Genomic DNA, 18,870 nt, shown 5'->3' on the forward strand with positions numbered 1-18,870 from the left:
TCAAGGCTGTTAAGAGGAAGGCAGCCAGAGGAGCCTCAGCTTCCACACCTGCACAGTAGGGGGACCTGACCAGGCCTGGGGGAGGACATGGCAGGGCCGGTGCAAATGTGCTTCATAGGACTGGCAGGAGAAGTTCCTGAGTGTGAGGAGTAGCCACTGACAAGGACTTCTCAACTGAACTCACCTCGCAGAGGAGGGAGCTGCTGCTGCCTTTCTCAAGAGAAGAAACTGAACTGAACAAAAATGTATATGTCATGACCTTGTCTTTAGCATTTCTACCTCCCCAGGAAGAGCAGTTCAAACACAGACTCTGAGTCTGACTTCGTCCCTAAGTAGAGCCAAAAATTTAAAACAATTGAGAATGACCTGTTATTTAGCACCCTCCATGCAGCAGTCACTATACTAAACATTTTTCCATGTTATATGTCAATTAATTCTCACAGCAATCTCATGAAGGACTATTTTAGCTCCATTTGACAGATGAGGGAGCCAAGGCCCAGAGAGGCCTAGGACACGCAGCCAGTGAACCAGGAACCAGCCATCATGCCCCGGTCACACGCGGCTGAATGGGGCCTAGACATGCCAGGCCAGGGCCTTCTGCTGTACCACACTGCTCCCAGTCTCTGCTTGCACAAGGTTAGGGTCAGGCTGTTTGTTCCCACAGGGAAGCGAGACCAGAGGCAGAAGAGTGGCATCCATCCCAAGGGTCCACGTGTATGACTGCTGCTCTGGATTCTGCCTGCAGAGGGCAGTACTGAGCACACACCGGGCCTCAGCTCCTCCAGGCCCTCGGCTTCATTGGCTTTTAGCTCTCTGCCCCAGGAATTAGGGTCTGGAAAACATTTTTTTCCCAGAAACCAACAGCCTAGCCATCCAGTCCTTCCTGAGATCAACTTCTCCCAGCTAGGCCCACTGAGGCCAGCCTTACTCCCAGCACCTCATGGGTAGGTGTAGATGTGAAGGAGGGACCACCAGTCAAAGAGGAAGGACGAAGGCTGTGGAGCCAGGGGCAGCAGTGCCACCCACATGCTGCAAGTCACTTCACCTCATTGTAAAATGAGGCCAATAGCACACCCCTTGCAGGCTTAGTGTAAGGAATAGAGATCTATGCAATATGCCCAGTGTCTAATAGACGCTTAACAAACATGGCCATAATCACTTTTATCCAACCTGTGGCCACACTACAGTTGACTGAGAGGCTTCCGGAAGGGATATGGAGACTCAGACCGCTGAACTGTCCTGCCCAAGGTCACACAGTGGTGAGAGGAAGAGGCAGGATTTGAACCTGAACAGTCAGGCTCCTGGTCGTCACTTTCCCCTCAGCCAGGTTGCCACGCCAGGGACAGCACAGGGCAGGTGGGGATACGGGTCTGAGAGGGACACACGACAGGATACCTTGAAGTGTCTCCAGGTCTCTTGGTGATGAAGGAGATGAGGAGATACCCCAAGAGGGCAGGGCGCAGCATGGGATGGAGGGAGTGTCTGCTATCTCATTTCTAGTCCCCACTTCTCTGGCCAACACCCTCTTGTGGGCAAGGCATCCAGTGGGCACATAAGCCCCTCTGGGCTCTGCCTTGGCCTGAGCATTGCTAACCTGGCCAGCCAAGGTTAGCCTTTACCAAGTGCCCACTGTATGTCCAACAGGGCACCAGGAGACTGGGGGTAGACTCCGTGGGCTTTGCTAGGACCTAGGAGATTCTCAATCGACATCTGGCTCTCTCCATCTAGGCCAGGAGTTCCCTGGGGTTGGGGCCTGTCTGGTTTGTGTCCCTCCCTGTAGTGTCCAGCATAGCAAGGACCTAGAACAGGGTTCAGGGTGCTCCTTGTGCTGAGTTAACATGTATGGTCTTGGAGAGGATGGGACATGTGTTCCCTGATTCGGTAGGACGCAGGGTATGGTGGGGAGAAGTGGCAGCAAAAACCTGAATCAGGATATCAGGAGGACGACTACTCAGATGAGACCTGGTGTGTCCAATAGGATCTGCTGCGACCTTGGACATGTCACTGCCTTCCTTCACATCCCGGGGGACAAAGGCTGAAAGAGGTACCTGGGCCAAGCCACCGGAAGATAAACTGGGCAAGGTTGGAGTGACCAGTTGTGCTGACTTCAGTCTCCCCAGAAGACGCGCAGGGCCTATGGTCACTCCAGGCCCTGGACTCCCCTCCTGGGATCCGCCCTGTGTCCGCTGAGTGACCTTGACCCTGCGGCCGGGTCCCAGCGCCTCTGCGTCCTAATCCGCCCTGGCCAGCGCTGGAGCGATGGAGGGGAATCGCCGGGCAGCCAGGGGGCGCCGAGGCCGTGGACGCCCCTCCCGCAGGCCCCCCTGGCGGCAGACGCTGGGGCGGCGCGCGCTAAGGCGGCGCGCGCGTGGGGCGCGGAGATCCGGGCGGGGGAGCTGGGCTCCCCCCGCGGTGCCCAGGCCTGGGCGCGGGGCGGGCCGGGCGGGCTAATCCCGTATGTAAATGACAGCCAATGGAGGGTGGTGTTGCGCGGGGCTGGGATTAGGGCCGGGGCGAATGACTGGCAATCTTACTGGGATTACAGAACAAAGAGCCTCCCCGCGCTCCCGCTCTCGGCTCCGCTCCCCGCGCTGCGCCCCGCCCTCCGCCGCAGCCCGCGCCGGGGGTGGGGGCTGCCGAGCGCCAGCCCCCCGGCCGGCCAGGAGCCCCCACCGCGGCCCCCTCCCCGGCCCGCGTCCCGCGCCCGCCCGCCCCCGCCGTGCGCGCCGTCCCCCATTCTCCCGGATTAATTAAGGAGGCAGCGGCAGGAGGCTGCGTCCTGGCCGCGGGCCGGGGCTGGGGCGCCGCTGGCAGGAGCGCTTGGGGATCCTCCAAGGTAGGAGAAACTTTTGCGGGGGGCGGGCGCCCAGGCCCTTCTCCCCTCTCCTCCCACCCCAGTGGCCCCCCCCCCCCCTCAAGGTGTTACAGAATCTGGGTCCGGCTTTTGGGTGCATTGGTAGGCACGTGACTGGGATTATAATTTGGGCCGGGGGAGGGGAGGGATGGCCTCCCTCACCTGCTGGGAGGGGGTGGGAGCCAGGAGCTGTCACCCCTGGCCCTTCCGGAGGTGGGGGACTTCCCGGGTGGGTAGCGGGCGGCCGCAGGCTGCTGCAGTTGGGGAATGAGGTCAGTTGTGCTGCCCGTGGCGGCTGGCGCCAGTATGGGAGCTGAGGGGGCTGGGAAGGCTGCCCCCCGCCCCCCGCGTCCCCCACCTCTGCCTTTCTCGGTCTGGGCTATCTCTTGTCCCCTGCCCTCCATTGGCAGGCTGAGCCCCACACAGCGACTACTGCCCCAGCACAGTGGTTCCTGTTGGAGTCTTCTGGGAGGGAGCTGGACTGAGGGTGGCAGCTGAATCCCTGGGAAGGGAGACTCAGAGGATGGCAGTGGGGGGACAAAGGGTTCAGAAGAGCAAGTTGGGTTGCCCCTTCTGTGGGCAGGTCTCTGAGTTCTTGCAGATGGGCGGGGAGGCTGGGCCGGAGGGCCCACAGGGTGTGCTTGATGCCCACCCCTAGTCCTGAGTAACTGGCAACGATGGACTTGATGCCTCTCCTGAGCTCTCCAGCCTCGTCTGGGGCCCAGGAAAGGGACAATGCCCTAGCCTGGGCCCAGGGCAGAGGGGGACCACAGAGCTGGGAGTTGTGCCCTCCTGGGCTTATGATCTGGACATCTGGCCCAGTGACCCAGACTTCCAGGCCCAGACATGGGTGGGAGACCCCTGTGTCCCCGTCACAGCTGGAGTCAGGGAGCACATCTTGTAGGGGTCCCCCTGCCTGACGTAGGGGAAACGCTGGCCTTGGATGTAGTGTGGTACCTACCGATGATGTGGGATTTGGAGCTGCCCTGGGATTGCCCTGGGCCTGGCAGCAGGGGGAGGTGCGGGTCCAGAGGAGTGGGCATTTGTGGGGTCTTCTCTTACAGCTCACTGCAGAAGGAAGGGGCAGTCAGAAGCTGTTCTTATCCCTCTGGCCAGCATCTTTCTGTGTATTTGGTGCCTCTGTGGCTAGGACTTCTCACTCCTTGGCATTGGCCTCTGGCGTCAGGGCTTGGGAGGTGCCTCAGAGCAGCCAGTTTGTTTCAGCAGCGTCATTCCCGGAGGGAAAGGGCACTGGCATCGATTATCTATTTGGAGCAGGAGCCAGTGTCTGGGAGGCTGCTGGCTGCTGACTGGGAGGGGCTGGGCACAGGACAGCAAGGATGGGGTCAGTCAGGTGGCCATCATGAGCCACCCAGTGCAGGGCTCAGCAGGGTGCCAGGTGGACGTTGATCTCTTCTGAACAGGGACCAGGGACCAAGGAACAGACCCTGCTCCAAGGCAATAGGATGTTTGAACCCCCAACCTGCTTTTGGGATGCAGGAGGCTTAAGGCCACACCCCATTCTGGAGCCTGCTCTGAGTGTGACCTAGAAAGTCTCAGCTCTGACTCAGAGGGTCCCAGAGGGTCCCACCGGAGGATTTGAGGAAGGAATGGAACTTTGTGGCCAGTCAAAATGTGGAAGGTTTGGGGCCGAAGGTTGCAAAACTGGGTCTTAAGGATAGCATTGTAGGGGCACACTTAACCTACTTAAGAGGACTGTTCTTTAGATGCTGGGGGGATTTATTTATTGCAGTGTGCTAATCACAGACACTTTTCATGTGTTCATGTAAGGCAGGCTCCCAGAGCTGAGCTAGCCCCTGACACAGTGGTACGTAGTGCTTGGTTCTTGGAAATAGTAGGGAAGGCAAACATGAATATAGGGTCTTGGAGGCGGCTGTTCTTACAGCTCACCTATCTCCGGCATCTGGCGTGGCCACAGATTGGTAGAGAACCGGTTATCAGAGACCCCAGGTGAGGGTGTCAGGGGGATGTGGTGGGTGATGGTTTGGCGTGTTCATGTCCTATATGTGTCCTTGGAACCACAGACCACATATCCTGTTCCAGTCTTACTCTCAGTTCCGGTTCATCTCCTCTGTCCACCCGTGGCTTCCTTTGCCCACTCACTGAATCCTGCAGTTTTCCTGAATGTCCTTTGCACATGCTGTTCTCTTTGCTGGAAGGTTCTTCCTAAGATTCTCTTAAGGGGGATAGGGGCTTCCTTTAATGACTCTGCCTAGCTAGGGTTGAGGGAGGACAGGGGCAGTAAAATTAATCTTTTTCCTAGTGGCCCAGGGCGGGCCCAACTGCCTACCTCTCTGTCCCAGTGACAACCTGTCCTTTCTTGGTCCCAGCATTGATCTCACTCAAAAGTTACACAGCTGTCTCCTCGGTTGCCTTAGGGACAGGGCAGGGACTGAGGCTTGCTTTTGATTCCTTGGTGCCCCAGGGTTGGTACCCAAATACTTGTTGAAGGGCTACTTGAGTGAATGAACCAATCAAGGCCAGCTCCTGAGCCTTGGCCTACATTGGTAAGCAGACTCTCTCCTGTTGTTCCCAAACTTCCATCTCTGGGACAGGCCTTCCACAATGGTAGGAATCCCAGGTTCTTTTCCTGAGCTTCCTGCTCCCCATCCTACCAGGGGCCCCCTCTTTCCCCATTTCCCCAGTTTGTGGCATCCCCCAAACCTGGGCCTGTGGCTTTGTTCCCCAGGTGTCATCCGTCCTGCTTCTCTCAGTCCTTTGACTCTCGTCCATTCGTGGGCATCTCCCTTTGCTGCCCGGCAGCCAGGAACACAGTCAGGTTCTCTGGGACAAGCCAGCAATGTGTGCCAAGCACCATGTGGCCCGCCGAGGTCTCAGGGGTACCTGGAATAAGACCTGCAGGGTTAATTCACAGACACCAGACATTGGAGTAGGACCTTGGGCCAAGGGCTCTCTTCTTCGGAGGATGTGGGGCCCAGGAGCCACGGACCTTGAGAAGACTGGAGGGAATGCCCAGCAGGAATCCATCAGCAGGGGTGGAGTGGTAGAAAGACTTGGTCTGTGTGGGAGAGGGAGGGGGTGAACCTGGTCAGAGGACACTAGGGTGTCACCCCTTGGTGGTGTGGAGATGTCTGTGTACAGGTGTTGGGGGCTTCGGGTGGTTCTCTGGGGGAGCCAGCCCCTTAGCTGGACACCCAGTTCCCTCATTTGCAGGGATGTCTGCCTGGCTGGGACTGCCTGGGATCCTCATGCTCACGGGGGTCGGTAATTTGTCATTTCTGAGGTGGTGCTATGGGTTACAGTAATGACAGCAAAGGGGCTCGGCTCCCAGAGGGGAGGGTAGTGCCAGGGGCTGCGGCCTTGTTTTCGGAGTTGGATTTCCTGAATGAGCTGGTATGGCTGTACTTTGTCCATACCAGGCTTGGGGTGACTGCTGGGAGCGTTCCAGGCAAAGAGCAGAACTCTCCTTCCAAACACCCTTCCTCTTGGGCCGGAGCTTGGCCTGGCTGACCCAGAGCTATTTGTGTGCCCACCTGTCTCCCTCCTTCAGGACCACCTGCTTCGGGTTGCCAGATGTAGCTAATAAAAATAGGGATGCCCAGTTAAATTAGGATTTAGATAAGCAACGTATAATATGGTATTGGAGACGTAACTTACACTGGAAACTTACTCGTTGTTTATCCAAAGTTCAGACAGACCCAGGGCCTTGTGTTAATCTGGCAGCCCTACAGCTGTGGCTTCTGGGCAGTGAGACTGTTGAAAGTTGGGGAGGGGCTCAGAGTGGGACTCGGGCCTGGAGTTGGGAGTCAAGGTTTTGGGGACAGTCTGGAGTGAGTTTGAATCAAGCAGCTTTGATTCTGAGTTCCTCTGTTGGGCATTGCCTAGTCTGTCGTCCAAGGTCCAGGCCTGGAGGTGTGGAAGCTTAGGCTTCCCAGGCTGGGCAGCCCTGGTTTGTCTTCTGTGCCATTGTGGTCCATGTGACACATTAAGAGATGCTGAGAGGAGGGAAGTTGCCGGCAACACCCTGTCAGCAACCAGATCAGGATTTGTAGCTAGGCCCGCGCACTGGTAGGTGGTTGCTCTGATGCCTGCCTTCAGGGTTTCGAGATCCTGCCCCAGGAGCTCTGGAGCCCCTAGTCAGGGAGGGTTGCCCCTTTGGTAGGAGACCAGGTGAGTACAGCATTGTGGGTGCTGGAATTGCCACCTCCTGCCCTCCTGCCACACTGCCATGGAGGCAGGGCCCTCCTCCCCAGCACCTGTGCTGTGCTGAGACCCCCGGAATAACGGGGGGGGGGGCATGGCTAGGAAGTGAGGCAGGGTGGGATCTCATGGCCCACATCCCCTCCTCTCTAGTCCAGGTGTATGCTTGTATGTAACATGGAGATGATGCTCCCCTGTCCTGCCTGAGCCCCAAGGTGGTGCTGTTGTTTGGGGGCCTTGGTGTTGCATGGTAGGGATTGCACAGCCGCTGGTGGGTATGTGGGTCACCCCTGCACAGGTCTGGAGTGGAGACAAGCTGGGGAGCCAGAGGTGAGTGATCCCAGCTTGAGGGCTGGGGTCCTGGGCCTGTCTCAGGCTCAAGGCCAGGCTGTGGTTGGGAGGGAGGGCAGTGAGCTGTGAGCTGGAGCAGCTGGCCCTTGCCCTTCCCAGGCCCGTGGCTGGAGGAGACCTTCAGGCTGCTTCTCTCCTGGAGCCTTTGACAGGGCCAGGCCTGTTTGTTGGCTGGGGTCTAGTGGGGTCTCAAGGTACATTTTCTGGCTACTGACAGAACCACCATAAAGGGGTGGTCTTTGTCCACCTATCCATCTGCCTGTCGGTCTACCAGCCAGTGAGAAACTTGCACAGGTGCCAGATCTTCGGGGTCTCAGGTCCTGGCATCCAGCCTCGGGCCAGACGGTAGCAGGGGCTCCCTCACCTGTTACATATGTTTTGGAGGGACGGTGGAAAGCTAGTGAAATGCCCGCATGATAAGGGTGCTGTCCAAGGAGCTCAGCCAGTGCACACACTCACAGAGCCCAGCCCTGTCAAGACAGAGCATTCCGTCCCCCTACAAACTCCCTCAAGCCCATTTGTAGCCAGCCTCCTTCACTCCTCCTAGCCCCTGGCAACCACTGGTCTGTTTTCTGTCTCTCTAGCATCTTCCAGAATGTCACATAAATGCAAGCACACAGAAGCCTGTCTGGCTTCGTTCATGGGGCATACTGCGTCTCTCCCCTTGTATTAGGAGCTGCTTCCTTTTGGTTGCTGAGTAGTATTCCGTTGTAGGGATGCACCACCTAGCTCCGCCCGCTCCCTTGGGGTGGAAATGCAGCACACCTGGCTTGCCAAGCCCTGCTGTGGCTCAGGACCACCCAGGGGAGGGGGTGCCTTTTTCTCATTTTCACAAAGGCACTGCCTGCACCCCATCCCCACCCCCACCGAGGACTGACCTGAGCCAGGAGAGCTGCATGCCTCTGTCCCCAGAGCTGGAATTTCATCCTCCAGTTCTGGTGACTCACATATACAGTGAGCCCCGGATGAAATTACACCTGCCTTCGGCTGCCCTCAGGGCTGGATCCTCCACCATGCAGGTGGGCTCCTGAAACAATGGATGCTCTGGGGCCAGGACAGCTGGGGTAGGGGGTGCGGGCCTGGAGGGAAGGGAGCTGTCAGATCCCTGAGATGCCTCGCCCATCTCTGTGCCCCACTCCCCTAGGAGGCTGGGGGTCCCTAGCCATGTGTCTCTGGTCTCCACTGCTATAACTTGTTAGCTTGGTGTAGAAATTCTGTTTTCCTGAAACAAGGACAGGGTTTCTGGGGATAGGGAAGGAGAACTGCCATGAGCATGATTTAGGGTCAAACAACAGGGCTGTGTGACCTCAGGTGAGTGACTTCATGTCTCTGTGCTTCCATTTGGTCACCTGTAACCTGGAGAACCAGAGCATCTGGTGTGCAGGTGTGCAGGGCCAATGTGAGACTCCGCTGGGGTCACCCACGCTGGTAGCATTCCTCAGAGCCCTGGAGGGCCTGGGGGCCACTGAGCAGGAGAGGAGGTGGGGACATGCAGGTCTCCAGCTCCCTGTGTCCCTCTTTGAGTGTAGGGCCACCTTTATCCAAGCTGTCTGTTAGGGCTCTAAATAAACTGTTATCTGGTAAACAAACGTTCAGTCAGCCCTGTGTGAACAGTGGCCTTTCTCCTACACGTCTGTTTGAGCAGCACTGAGATTTCGGTCAGTCACAGAAGCTTCCGGTCAGACCGATTCCAGCTCTGCTGCCTGCCTGCTGCATGTGACTTACTGCCCAAGCAGCTGAGCCTCAGTTTGACTGTCTAGAAAATGGAGGCCACTCTGTGGGGTTCCGGGTGGGTGCTGTGAACCGCGGAGCCTGAGTGATAAAGGGCCCCACGAGAGATTGTTGGTCTCCCAGGGCTCGTGGCTTCCTGAGAAAAGGGAGCTCCCTGGGTGATAGGTAACCTAGGGCCTGCCTGGGCACCTTAAGAGATTTGGGGCTTTTGTACTGTTTTTTGTGCAGAAGTCATTGGCTTTTCCTGATGAGGGGGCTGCCCCAGCACTGCCCCCACGCTCCACCATTCCCTCCCCGCCCCACCCTACCAAGTCCTCAAAGGCTGTGTCCTCAGTCTATCTGATCCATGGGCTGTGCTCAGTGGGAAGCCTAGAAGGATGTGGCAGGTTATCCCCATGCAGAAGGGGCCTTGGGTGCTCCTGGGTATCCCTGCCCACCCACCCACCCAACTCCAGGGTGGTCCTGGCGGGCTCCAAGGGGGTCTTGTGATTGGGCCAGTCTGGTGTCTCTCTCATGTTTATCCAGGAGCTGGTTTTTCAGGTATGGCGGCTTTCAGCAGAGAGGCCCAGGTTGGGAGAGATAGGGCATTTGGGAAGGAGGTGGGTGCCCCCATTCTGCATGTGGGTCCCAGCTCAGGGCAGGTGGGCTAACCACATCCTCCCTCTGATCCTGGGCCATCCCCGCCCAGGGCCAGCTGCTGCTTGAGACACTGTTCTCAACACTTTGTAGATAGAGAGATGCTCTTAGTAGGAAGCTATTGCCTCTCCTTGGGGGGTCCTTCAGTTGCCTCAGGGCTTCCCCACTTGGCAGTAGGCTGCCATGGAACCACCAGGACCTTTGAGGCCAGTCAGATGGAGTTCAAGTCTTGGTTCTGCCACCTACTTGCTGTGTGTCCTCAGGCAAGTGACTTCACCTTTCTGAGCTTCATTTGAATAAATGAGAATGGTTATCCCAACACTGGAGGATCAGCACATTCAGGCGGGGAAACTGGTCGACATTGTAGATAAGAGTATGTCAATGTAAGGAACCGCCAAACCTGTAAATTTTTTTTTTAATCCTCACCTGAAGACATGCTTATTGATTTTAGAGGGAGGGGAAGGGAGGGAGAGAGAGGGAGAAAAACATCGATGTAGGAGAGAAACATCGGTTGGTTACCTCTTGAATGCACCTAGGCTGGAACCAAACCCGTGGCCTTTCAGTCTGTAGGATGATGCTCCAGTCAACTGAGCCACACTGGCCTGGGCAAGAGTTTTTTTTCTTTCTGAAGATTTTATTTACTTACTTTTAGAGAGAGGAGAAGGGAGGGAGAAAGAGAGAGAGAAAAAAACATCAATGTGTGGGAGATATGTTGATTGGTTGCCTTGCCCCCAACTGGGGACCTGGCCCACAACCCAGGCCTGTGCTCTGACCAGGAACTGAACCAGTAACCTTTTCGTTTGCAGGCCAGAGATTAATTCACTGAGCCATACCAGCCAGGACAAAGATTTTTTTAAGTTAAATATTTTATTTATTGATTTCCAGAGAGAGGAATATCAGCTTGTTCCACTCATTCACGCATCCATCGGCTGACTCCTGTGTGTGCCGACTTGGGGGTCAGACCCACAGCCGTTGCACATCGGGACAGTGCTCCAGCCAACTGAGCCACTTGGCCGGGCTGTAAAGAATTTTTATACAAGTTTTATTGAGCCAACTGATGACATATGCTGGGGAGCAAGATCTCAGATGCTCCAGAGAATAACAGTTTGCAGTTTCTTTTATGCATTTGATATTAAGAAGGGAAAAGAAGGACTATTACACGGAGGTGGGAGAAAGCAAAACGAGGATTGGATTACAGGATAGTTAACAAAATTATGTGTTTGCTTGAGGAAGGTCCCCTTTAGAAGGAGGGGTCTGAAAGGGGGCGTTTCAGAGGTGTGTTCATCTAGGTGCACAAAAACAATGGCCAGGGTTGCTTAAGACAGAGATCGGCCTTTTACTGAAGAAGCTCTATGTTGAAGCATGAACCCACGATGACCTGCCCCGTTAGGAATTTTTGATCAGATCACCTGTGAGGTCACTTTCCATAGAACACATTTTTTTGTCCACAAACATTTTCCTCAACTTATCACATGACTCCAGAGAGGAACCAGACACCATCATTTCCCACTTGACTCTTCACACCTGTCCCAGTGGAGCAGGGGCTATGCTGTGCCTCAGTTTCTACTTCTGCAAGCTGGGAGAGCCCCAAGGGTAGAACTGGTTAGTGTCCTTGGCCCGTGGAATGTGGGATCAGGTGCCATCATGAGATGGCTGGGGCCACTCAGAGGGTGGCTCCTGCACCTGGATTTGGAGAGCCTGCCCCTCTGTGTAAGTGAGGCAAGCCTGTGCTCAGGGCCGCCTCTGCAGGAGGCGACTTTGCTGGGCCCTGGGAGGGAGGTGGGATTTGGACCCAGGAGTAGGGAGGGGTGGGCATTCTAGGGGGCTGGCTGGATGGGGGCCTCGGTGTGTGTGTAGGCAGGTGAGCATTTCCCTCCGGCTTAGGGTACTGTGCTGGGTGCAGGTGAGGGCCTTCATCTGACGGCTTCACCCTCAGGTTGGGTGTGACCAGGCCCCTGCCTGCTTTTGTGCCAGCCTCGTTGAGCTTCCCTCAGTTTCTAGAACATACTGTGCTTTCCAGTGTACTACTGTTGCTTCTCCCTAGAACACATTTTAATGCTCCCTCTCCACTGGACTAATTCTCACTTGCAGGTCTCATCTCGGATGTCATCTCTTCCCAGAAGCCTTCCCTGGTGCCCCTTCTAATTCTGTGTTGGGGGCCCTCTTCTGTGTCCCTACACCCCTGAACTTCCCCAGCCTAGCCTCCTCACACACTGTGTTCCACCTGCCCTTGGACTTATCTGTCACCTTGCAGTGGGTCAGGGCCAGGCTGGCTGTCCCTCTGCATTCCCAGCCCCTAGAACCCAACCTGGCACAAAGAGTGTCTAGTAAAAGCTTTTGATGCGAACTAGAAGTGAGCTAGGTGTTGGGGCGCTTTGGTGGGCCCTTGAAGGATTGGGGGGCTTTCTCCACCCTTCTATACCAACTCCTGCTGACTCACCTCCATCTTCCCCAGGGGCTGCTTCTGCTGACCTGGCTGTGGCTCTCAGGCATCCAGAGATTGTGCAGAGGGTGGGGCAGGTCATGTCTGCTGGGCCGGGTTCAGCCCCGTTTGGGGGGGTTTCTCTGAAGGGCAGCTGGGATGCATGAAGAGAGCACAAGTGTGGAGCCTCGGGACAGTTAATCCCCTGGGCTGTTTGGACACACTCCTATGTGCATGCACATGGGTGCGTGTGCATGTATGTGTGGCATTCTGAGGCCACCAGCCATGATCATGCCGGATAACTTGACATTTAGCTGAATCCTGACCATCAGCCTGGGATGTATACCGGTATACAGAGCCCCCTCTAGTTTCATTGGGTGACGAAGTGGGATGTCAGTTAGGAGTACGTTTGGCTCCAGGTAATAGAAAACCTGACTAGAGAGACCTAAACAAAGAGGGGCTTCTGTATCCCTCAAGAGAAAAAGTTCATGGTGGGTGGAGGCTGGGATGGGGATGCAGTGATGCTTTCAGGGGTTCTTTTTCTCCCTAACGTGTTGGTGGGCATTTTTGTGTTTGTTTTCTTATTTAAAATTATTTTCTTTAAAGTGTACTTTTTGGTGTGTTTTTATATATTTACAAAGTTGTGCAATATTCACCACTGTATAAGGACATTTTCATCACCCCCAGAATAAATCCAGACCCACTGGGTTGCCCCCAGCAACCACTGATTTCCCTTCTGTCCCTACAGATGTACCTATTCTGGACATTTCATGAATGGAATCACAACCTGGTCTTTGTGTCTGGCTTCTTTCACTTAGCATAATGTTTTCGAGGTTCATCCATATTAGAGCACATGTCAGAATTTCATTCCTTTCTGTGGCAGAGTAGTATTAGACTTAGTGGACAGACCACAAATTGTTTATCCATTTCCCAGTTGGTGAACATTTGGGTTGTTTCCACCTTTTGGCTATTGTGAATAGTGCTGTAAACACTTGTGTACAAGCTTTAGTGTGAATTATGTTGTCAGTTCTCTTGGCTAAATACTTAGGAGTAAAATTGATGGATCATGATGGCAATTCTATGTTTAACATTTTGAGGAAGTGCTAGACTATTTTCCAAAGTGGCTGCACTGTTTTCCCACCAGCAGTGTAATGAGGATTCCAGTTTCTTAACATCTTTGCCAACACTTGATATTACCCATCTTTTTGATCATAGCTATCCTAGGAGGTGTGATGTGCTGTCTCATGTGGTTTTGATTTCTCATTTTGCAGTTTGTTTTTATGCTTGTGCCTCAGGGTCACAGGATGGCTACATCCCCTTCAGGCCTCACACCCACAGTTCAGGTGGAGAACAGGAGTTAGGGCAGAATCCTTCTCCTCTCAAAGTTGTGCCTTTGTGCACACTTTCCTCTGGGACTTCTTCAGTATTGCACAGGTTCACCCCAGCTCCCTTAACTGCAAGGGAGCTGGGAAGACCTGGAGACATCAGCTTCCTGGCCAACTGGGAGAGGATCTGGGTTGGAAATGCTAGTGGTCATGCAGATCCCTAGTCTTTGCCCTTTGTGGTCCAGACCAGTGAGAAAGGGTGCCTGGCTCTGCTGCAGCTCAGAGCCACCATTGCCCATGAAATGCCCCCTGCCCAGGAGTCCCAGGGACCTCACCTTGTGAGGGGTATTGTCAGTCACTTCCTAAGTCACCCTAGCTTCCCTCCCCATTCAGAGACCTGTCTGCTCCGCCCAGAAAGCCTGTAGCCAGGGCTCCCTCAGTCCTGCCTCAGGGCCTTTGCTTCTCCAAACTTCCAACCCAGAATGAGCTGTGGAACTTCCCACCTTTCAAACTTGCCTAGGCCGGAGTTCTCATCCACTGTTGCTGGAAGTATAAAGTGGTGTTTTTGGAAAAGGGTTTGGCTGTTATTTATTATTATTTTTTAATGACATATCAATCACAACATAACATTCACCATTTTAAGGTATTCAGTGGTTTTTATTACATTCACAAGGTCGTACAGTCGTCACCACTGTCTAATTCCAGAAAGTTTTTATCATCCCAGGAGAAACCCCATACCCATCAACAGTCATTCCGCTGTCCCCCCACTCCCAGCCCCCTGGCAACCACTAATGGTGTCTCTGGATTTTGGCATCTTTTTATAAGGTTAAATGTGCACTTACCATATGACTCAGCAATTCCATTCCTAGATAACCCAAGAGAAGTGAAAACTTAGGTTCACCTCAAAACCTCAGGAGAATTATCTATAGTGGCTTTATTTGTAATTTCCCAAATTGGAAACAATCTAAATGTCCCAATGGTGTATGAACAAACAAACGCTGGCACACCCATACTGTGGAATGCTAGTCAGCAGGGAACATGAGCGAGCCCTTGATACAGACAGCTTAGGGGAACCGTGGACGCATTAAGCTGAAAGGCATAGACCCAGAAGGCTATCTCCTGCATGGTGACATTCATATGACATTTTGGAAAATGTAAAACAATAGGGACAGAGCAGATCGGGGGCTGCCGAGGAGGAGGGGTGGGTTGGTTGACTAGGGTCACAGTGGAGTTTGGGGTGCTGATGGGACTGTTCTGTGTCTTGACTGTGGTGTCAATTATATGACTGTAAAAACTGATAGAACTTTACATCAGTAAGTGAATTTAGTGTATGAATATTATACTTGGACTTGGAACTGGCCTTCCTGGATTAACCGCATGTACAGTTAACCCTTCCACTTGTTCTAGTTGGGGCCACCTTCCCTTTTCCATGTACCTGTTAAGTTTGAGTCTGTCTTTCGTGATGGCCAGTGTGACCTGGCCTAGCGCTGGGGCCAAGGGTGGATATGGGGCCTCCTTCCCCTGTCCTAAGCCTCCTGGACGGGGTGTGCCATGTGCTTGTAGAGCTGGAAGGGACCTCAGGATAGGCTCACCTCTTTTCCTTTTCAGATGGGGAAACTGAGGCCCAGGGCTGGGAAGACACTTAACTAAGGTTCCAGAGTTATAAGAATCCAGACCCAAAAGCCACATATCGTGTGACTCTTGGTCCAGGTCTCCTTGCCCTCCTGCAGTTGCCCCTGTGCCTCCCTTGCCTGTTTCAGGAGGCTGGGTGGGAGCATCGTGACAGATCAGCTGGTGTGGGAGCATGCCATGGTGGACGGGGAAGGTAGGGACGTGACAGTGGCCAGAGCCTCCAAAACCTCCAACAAAACCTCCCAAATGAGACAAGGAAGTCCATCGCGGGACAGGGCAGCTCAGCTTCTGCCTGGAGCAGGAAAGGGGCACGTGCTGGTGGCAGTGGGGTCTGGGAATGGCTGATGGCCCCCGGAGACAGGCAGGAGAGAGGAGCACTGATTTCTGCTCCACCTCGTTACTGTCCAGCTAAATCCCAGCAGGCACAGTTCTTAGGGTCTGCTAGGTGGAGCTACTGACCTACTTCAGGAAGTATCTCCCAAAGGAAACACCCCAGGAGACCTGGTGGGGCAGGTGGGTATCTTGGGTGGTGACCCCATGGGAGGGGTGGACCCAGTCTTGGTGACGCAGGCCCCAGGTTTATCCTGGTGTCGGTGTTGAGTCACTGTCCATGTGGGCTCTGTCCACCCTCATGCTGCTGCTGAGAGCTCTCGAGACCTCAGGGGAGATGGGGGCGGGGGGATAGGCACGGTGCTAGCTGGAGCTGGCTCATGTCCAAGTGCCCACCCCCCACCATTACCTCAGGGAGCTAGTTTGGGATTATGGCAGCCCCACAAGGCGGTTTCTCGCTCTGTAAGCCGGATCCTCAGAGCCCATGGGTGGGGGCATGAGGGCGCCAGGGGCAGGGTCTGTGACCTCTGACCTGCACTTCTGCAGGGACAGAACTCGGGAAGAGCAGTGATTTTCTCTTCCCAGCCTTCAGAAGAGGTTTCTTTTTGGACATGAAACTTTTTCCCTTTGTCTTGGCTTGATGGCCACCACTGCAGATGAGGACAGGCTGGCCAACCCGGAGCCTGGGCTCTGTTTAGAGGGCTGGCAGCTCCTGAAATTCCCCTCTGCTGGCTCCGTAGCTCACACCAGCACCTCAGAGGGCCCATCTTGGCAGCATGGACCCACGTTGACTCTGAAAATGACATCTTCATACCTTTAGGCTCCCTCTAGTTGTCAGGGCCCACGGTGCCTCCGGGAATCCCGCCTCTAACCTCCTGTGACCCCAGAGAGGAAGCCTGGCCCCTGTCTAAAGCCCTTTATCCTCTGGCAGGGGGACCAGCCTTATAGAACTTCTAGCCCAAGTTCTGATTTATAGAGAGGGAAACAGGCCCAGAGAGGGCCCGTGCCCAGGCTCCCTTTGGGTGTGGTATATGGAGTTAGACCAGGTCTCTTGACCCCCTAGCCCACAGCAGGGCACATCCATCCCTGGGACCCCTGCCCCCACCCCTAGCAGCCCAGCAGTGGGCGCTGGGTTGAATAGAAGCCCACAGGAGGATAGAGGGAGTGGCCCAGCCCAGGAGTATGGGGCCAGGTTCCCAGGATTAGATCACCCACAAGGGATGCGCTTGTTCTGCCAGCCTCTTCCCGACAAGAAAGGGCCTGGTGCTGCCTCATCAACATTGCTTGTTGCTCGGAGGCCTGTTCCTGTCTGACGCAGGGGCTCTCCAGGGACGCAATCACCCCAGGGGCTGGCACCACCACAGTACTGGCTTCTTCCCACCACCTACTGACCCCCAGCCCCCACGTGCTGCACATGCGTAGGAACCAGCACATGTTTACACACTGTGCCAATGAGCTGCTGAGGATCAGCCAGATGTAGGGAGGAGGGGGCGGTATTTCCCACCCATCCCCTCCCTGCACATAGAGGAACAGAAATGTCATCATGCTGCCAGTCAGGACACAAGTCCTCCCTGGGGAGGACAGAAGCTCAGCAGGTGATGTCAGCGCCAAGCAAGCGTTGCTGCCGTTCCTTTAAAGCGCTCACGATCCCCGGGCCCCGGGCCAGACACTTCTCACGTTAGCACCAGCGGCCTCACAGTGCTGAGAGCAGCAGAATTGGTGGCCCCATGTTGCTGATGAGGAAACTGAGGCATGGAGAGTTCACGTGCCTCAGTGGAAGCCACCACCTGGTGACAGCCCGGTGGGGACCCAAGCCAGCTTTTGTTGACCCCAGCACCCAGGTGCGTTCCCCTCCTCAGGCCCTGGCTATGAGTGTGGTGGGGTTGGAAGTGCCAGGGGAGGGCCTTGGGTGCCAAGGAAACCACGTTTGGCTGAGCTTCATTTTGCGCCTCCCCTGCTCTCAGACCTCCGCTCCGTTTAGCTGTTTGCTTTTCACCCAGCAAGCATGTTTGGAGTGCCTGATCCGCACTGGGGCGCGCCATGAGAATCCCTGTCCCCAGGTGCGCACGGCTTCTGTGGAGGCTGGTGGGACCGCAGCCTCCCTCCGCCTGCCCTGGGCGGCCCTCGGTACCCGTCTCTGACATCCTGCGCACACCTTCTCATCCATGGAATGAACCAGCCCCGGGGCGGGGACCCTACCTTGTCCTAGATGGGCAGAGGGCCTGAGTGTAGGGGCTCTTGGCTCAGTGTTTGGGCCTGTGTCCTGAATTCCGAGGCCCTGGGACCCATCTGGGAGGTGGCCCCAGCTGAGAGACTGTGTCTCCATCCACCCCATTGGTTTAGGTTTTCTCATCATAAAGAATGAAGCCCCTTTGAGCCCTCTGTACCCCTCTTTCTCTACTTCCTTTCTCCCCCGGGTCCCATAGCACCCCTGCCCACCCCGTTTGCTTCCCCAGCCTTTGTGTTCCTCTAGGCTCCTTGACCAGACTCCTGACCTCTGACCTCCCATGTCCGGGACCCAACCCTTCTCCCCTCCGCTGACTCCAACTCTCCCTTGTCCTCAGTTTCCCTCCGGTTTCCTTCATTACGTTCTCCCCGGGCACTGTAACCCCTTTGAGTGCCGCCACACACATGCACGCACACATCTCAGACCCTGTCCCCTACTTACTCCCAGCCCCTGACACCCACAGGTTATAGGCCCCTTCCCTTCTGTGCCGTGCTGAGTCAGGGACACCATCATCCAGCCCATTGCTGGAACCAGAAACTCTAGGTGCCTCCTTCTTAGGCCTCCTGCATCCACTCCATCATAAAGCTCTGCTCCTATGCATTCTGCTACCATCATCTGCCTCACACGTGACCATCTCTGGCCCAGACTATTGCAGAAGCTTGATACCGACCAGTTCCCTGGCTCTAGTCCTGCCCCGTTATAGTTCACCTGCCATATCCTGCCAGAACCCCTTAAAATGACCCTGTCTTGCCCCTGCTCCAAACCTTTTTGGTGGTTCCCATCCCCTAAATGATGATCTTCCAAAGCCCCTGATCTGGCCCTAGCAGCTGAGTCCATCTCTGCTCACCACTTCCTGCCCTGACCTAAACGTTTGAGCCATGCAGAGCCAGGCCCAGTGACCCACCCCGTTCACCAACCTGCCTGCGCCCCACCCACTGCAACATGTGGGTGGCCTGGGCTGATGGTTGGGTTTCCTGGGCAGTCAGTAATTCGGCATGCTTTCAAACGCATTTGCTCAGTATTTACTTCTAGGGAGATGGGCCCTGGTGGGGAAGGGGCAGGGCACTCATCCCCCTTGTAGATGGGCAGTGTTTGAGCACAGTTCCCTGGCCCTGCTTCTTCCCTGCAAACTTCTCCCCTGTGACATCACGTTCCACTCAGCTTGGGTGACACCTCCTCC

At 55.3% G+C, this 18,870-nt stretch overlaps 1 protein-coding gene across 1 annotated transcript in view; it reads left to right on the forward strand.

Moving 5' to 3' along the window:
* The first annotated feature begins 2,780 nt into the window (after positions 1–2,780).
* The window catches only part of GTF2IRD1 (GTF2I repeat domain containing 1), a 102,025-nt gene continuing 85,935 nt past the window's right edge, over positions 2,781–18,870 (forward strand). The window contains exon 1 of the mRNA XM_090276892.1: positions 2,781–2,836. The gene's annotated coding sequence lies outside the window, so the exon portion shown is untranslated. The remainder of the gene's footprint in view (positions 2,837–18,870) is intronic.

Source organism: Furipterus horrens, unplaced genomic scaffold (assembly GCF_987537825.1).
Source record: "Furipterus horrens unplaced genomic scaffold, mFurHor1.1.pri manual_scaffold_5, whole genome shotgun sequence".
NCBI classification, from domain to species: domain Eukaryota; kingdom Metazoa; phylum Chordata; class Mammalia; order Chiroptera; family Furipteridae; genus Furipterus; species Furipterus horrens.